The sequence below is a fragment of the Amphiura filiformis genome, unplaced genomic scaffold (assembly GCF_039555335.1).
Source record: "Amphiura filiformis unplaced genomic scaffold, Afil_fr2py scaffold_375, whole genome shotgun sequence".
NCBI lineage: Eukaryota > Metazoa > Echinodermata > Ophiuroidea > Amphilepidida > Amphiuridae > Amphiura > Amphiura filiformis.
In genome coordinates, this window is record NW_027305839.1 from 10659 (window position 1) to 15851 (window position 5193).

Sequence of the window (5193 nt, forward strand, 5' to 3'; positions counted from 1 at the left end):
TTAGAGGGTGATAGGGTGTAATCAGATTATTATCTTCCGACTGCCGTGATAACTGCCGTTCTTAACCTTACAAGCATATATAGTGTTTTTGATGAAAGCTAAGTTCATACAAAACTAATATACCAATACAAAATATTGGTCTTACAATAATACTTGTTCGTATATGCTGTCATTTATTTGCTCAAACTCCATAATGGCACCGGGATCAATTTAGATTTCATCAAAAGCACTCTATATGCGTGTAGACGAGGTTTTACGGTATATCAACAAAGTCTTCCAAAAATATTGTACTGGTCTTTTGGCTTAAAATTTGTCTTTCTTTTTTGCCACCCCATATAGTACAGATATTTTTGGGGGGGCATAAATTATAGTAACATTATAGCATTAATGAAAATTGGAAAATTGGCTCGGTAATTTGTAAAAACCATGATAATTTTTCTAAATTTGTGTCTTTCGGAAAGAACAATTATTGTTTAGGCCGGACAGAGTGGTTATGATCATTGTTTCCTTTACAATCAATATTACTAATATAGATGTAGGCAATTCATGCGATATCCCTACCATGTGCATGTAAGTAATATGAATGGCTCATAAACGTCATGCATGTAGATTCATCAACCGTCACACTCACGTCGAACTGGTAGGCATATTGGATGATTAGATAATAGTTCAGTCAAATTTTGAAATGACCCACCAATAATTACAAGAGATTTATATCCTCTATTCTTTTAACAATCCCCCATTGTATTTGATCAAATACACGATATAGATCGGGTTCATGTTGTAGTTTTTATACCCACCAAAAAGCTAAAAATGGTAATGAAATATCATCAGTCTTAATTGGTCCTATAGCGCTACCAGTGACCCGATGGCTCCTTCTATCGCACCCTAGGCATTTGTAATATGCTTTCGTTTTTTTTATTTAGATACAAAATTATAATACTATCCAAATGCTACTTATTATACTCGATACGATGTATTACATCACCAGGGTATGATAGAAAGAGTCAATGGTACCTAACCGGCCAACGTCCAAATTCGATGTGGTTCCTAACAAGATAGTTAAAACAACTGTTTTTATTTTTCTGTTTTATTTTCAGTTCCTTGTGTAAGATAATTATTATTTACAGGTTTGTTTATAGATTCAAAAAGTACCTTCGCCAAAGATTTATACAGAAGCTATGCTATATTACTGAAATCCATCATGCGTAAAATTTACATGGGGGAGGGCAGGGAATGACGTCATCCCTATTCACATATAGGCCTACCATAAAATGAGCTGATAGATTCTGTAAAGAAAATATAAAGGTCCGGATTTCACCTCCCATGACACACTCCCCACCTGCCCATAACTTCGTTGGATTCGCAGCCTTCGATTTGTCGTGCGCTGTAAATGGTATCAATTCAGCAACTTTTCACGTCACATGTTAATCCAGTGCAACATCTGTAATCCTTGTAAAGGTAAGTGATGCAATGAGCATCAGACGTGGAACACCAATATGCTGTGGAACAACAACTTGCAAGGCATTTTGCCGCTTGTCCATTCTCAGCTGGAAAGGATGGTCCACAGCGTTTATCTGCTCGACACCAGTCTCCTATGGATTAATAATTCAATAGTATAAACAATATTGTAGGCTAGTCATCAATAATGTTCTTTAACACGTTAAGGGATCTAAAATGAGCGTTTATTGCGTTTCGACAGTATTTTTTGTGGGACATAAGAGCACCTCAGACCTATCGAATTGCATTCTGAATACGAAGCATGTCTTTCTGATATTAAATAATTTTCATTTTTTGAAAATCACAATATAATACAAATTTTATGACCAATTATAAAAATTTGATATTTTTCAAATTTTTGATATATAACAGTCCTCGAAGTAAATTATATAAATCTAATGACATATTCTTAAAGTGTATGTAGCAGGAGGAAAAGTCGACGGTCAGTTGAAAATTTTGACCTTTCATATTGAAGATATGGATTTTTTTGGTGTTTTGGGAAAAAAAATCTTCAATACGAAAGGTCAAAATTTTCAATTGATCGTCGGCTTTTCATCCCACCTACATACACTTTAAGTATAAATCATCAGATTTATAAAGTTTACTTCAAGTACTGTTAAATATCAAAAATATCAATTTTAATGATTTGCCATAAAATGTGTATTTTGTGTAATTATTTGATATCAGAATGACATTCTTCGTATTCAGAATGCAATTCGATATGTCTGATATGCTCTAATGTCCCACAATAAATACTGTCCAAACGGTAATACCCCAGCCCTTAAGAAATCACAGATGGCTAAAACTCTTTGAACTCTTTTAACAACGATGCACCTGCATCGTCTGCGTGGTTTACATCGTGAGGGCAACTTTAAACCACGCAGACGCGCCGAACGCGAGTTGTTAAACGATGATGAACAACGGTAAAACATGATTGAATCCCCTTCAACAACGAAAACAATTTTTTGGAATTTTGAGGAATGTCAGGTAGTCATTGCTACTGAACGTTACAAGAAAATCGATTACTTCTCTATCAGCAATATAACTACAGGATAAAACGGCAAACGTTTTAGCCGCTTCCTTCAAAATTCAACTTGTGGAGCTGAATTTATACTACATGATACTATACTATGATGCGGCCCGTTTCATCTCTACATAATCATGTGACCGATTTTTGCGCGATTGCACGAACAAGTATACCTACATGCCTAAAACTACCCGGCAACACCCCTGGCAACACTTATTAGTGTATTAAATCGATGTTAGGCTATTTTACAAGCCACTCCCGCCTAGGCGGAATTGCCTTTACACTAAACGCATGTCCATTGAAGCCGTACATCTTATCGCGAATTTAAGACCGTAAAATGTAGACACGTCTTTTGTCTGGATCAGCACAAACCTTCTCGTCTCAAGGTTTCATGTCAGAAATTAACATAACTCAACAAACCGAGAACAGAAATTCATTTCGTTCAACTTTTTAGTGAGCACAAAAGACTAACATAAAATGATTGTTCACACGTATCATGCTAATACTTCAAAATAACAATGAGATCTGAAACCGAAAGCTGAAACCGGAACCGAAACCAAAAAGATAAAAAGACCCATGGAATGAGTATAAAAATAGTTCAAAATCAAATATCCTGAATTTGTTAGGATCATTGTGGACAACTGTCATATTGGCAACTGGAATTCCATTTGTTTTCAGAAGGTAAACTTGAAAATCCAGTAATTTCTATCAGTTTAAAATTACTCCTCTATAATAGTCATCTCTTGTTATTATGGTTGTAATATAAATTACGAATTACTCGCCCAGTTTCCATGTGTCATGTTTACTTACGTTTGATGCAGGTCATACTTTCGGTGGCATTCCCAGAACACGAATCAGCAAGACAAATACGGGATCGATTTTTATTCCCTACACCACATTCTTTATTACATCCTCCTATCTCACATTCTTGGTTACATCCACTCCATGCACCCCATTCAGCCCATTCCCCTGAACAGAAACAGTAGATATGTAATGGTTAGTTATCGTGGAAATCAAATGCAGGTTAGGGCTGACATATCAATAGTTGTGGAACATGGTTTTGGTAGATCAAAAGGTGGGGCATGCCATTTTAAGCACATTTTTCAACACAAAGATGTGCTTACAAGATGTCTACTACAAGTTCATTTGAGGTGATACATTAATTAAATCAATTTAAATAAATTATAGACGTACCTCATATTTTTGGTCTAAAGTTGTACCTTCATCAGGAGACTGGCAACCCGAGTTATTCGGTGTTTTGAAGTAATTTTTAGCAAGGATTCAATGCTGGGTACAATATTAGCCAGAAAACTTGGAAACCTTTGAAATCATCATTTAAAGAACCAATAGAACAGTGTATATCTGATAATGTTGGAGTAATAATAGTACAGGCCACTTCAGTCGATGTCGTGATTCAAAATTCAGATTTTATTTTTATCTCAAAACGTATTATTAAATTTAAAAAATTCCTGAGTGTAACAAGGCCAGATTTTGTAATAATAATAAGTAACATGTTCAGAAATACGTTTTAATTGCTCACAAGTGCATTCAACTGCAATGTGGTATATCAAATTCAAAACTTTCATTTTAAGGACTTGATAAGACAAAAAAATACATTAAAAGTTGTAAATAATTTTTACTGTTTATGAGCTTTCTGTGTTACTTGTTAATATTTGAGTTACTATATAAGTTTTTGCCAATTTTTGCCGGTTTAAACCAAGCAAAAACAGGTTTTTGCCAGCAAAACCTGAACCCTGTTAGTTGTTTATGAACTTGACTTACCTGCACGCTGACAATATTCATTTAGGTATCCAGATATGGGTTTAGTTTCAATTCCTTCTGCTTTGAAAGTATCGTTACACTTGCATGGAGATAATTTAGACAATGACCATCGCCAGCGAAGGCCCATGGGTCCTGATGTCGTCCCTTGTTCATAGCATACCTCGGATATAGCTGTATAATTAAAGTTTCAAAAAGAAGTGCCCTGTCGTAAGATCGTGTTTGATATTAAAGGACAATGCGAATCTTTCGGGTTTCTCTAACCAGGGAAATGGAACAGACGTCTATACCAATATTCCTTCCCACAATGCAAAAAAGTAGCGACGGAGGGAGGTGGGCACATGCCCTGGGCGCCACATTAGGGGGGGGTGCCGAATTGACCGATTCAGCATCAATTATGCGCCCCCTCCAAGCGATAAAAGGCAGAATTTTCGCGCGCTTCACGCATTTCAGCAAAAAGAGTCATTTGATTTGAAAGATGAATTTAAGACCGAAATTCAACTTCATTATAACGTGCAATGGTGTCAAGAATTAGGGAAGGGGCGCCATTATGTATAGCCCGAGCGTCACTATTCACAGTATCATCTCCTTTGTTTTAGGGAACAACCCAAAAGTTCGATGAAGCCGTATAAACGAAAGTCCTTTACGTCTGTAATCGTTTGATCTTTTTTTAAGGATTTAATATATAATTTAAATATTTTAGGTTTTTTAAGTACGATATTGACATTTTACAGGGGTTGCTTCAAAATAATTTCAAATCAATATAGAGTGCAGTACTCGCAACCTGCAATTTTAGGTTTATTATTTTTTAATCAGCAGTACCGCACCTTGATTCTTTTTTATTTGAAAATCCAAGTCATATTATTTTCGTGCCCAAAAAGGTATGA

At 35.6% G+C, this 5193-nt stretch overlaps 1 long non-coding RNA gene across 1 annotated transcript; it reads right to left on the reverse strand.

Annotated features, from left to right (window-relative positions):
• Nucleotides 1-839: 839 nt before the first annotated feature.
• LOC140145539 (uncharacterized) lies at nucleotides 840-4505 on the reverse strand. The gene is made up of 3 exons (XR_011858086.1): nucleotides 4310-4505; nucleotides 3338-3496; nucleotides 840-1595 (listed from the first exon to the last, which is right to left on the reverse strand). It is a non-coding gene; the product is annotated as an uncharacterized lncRNA (long non-coding RNA).
• Nucleotides 4506-5193: the final 688 nt, after the last annotated feature.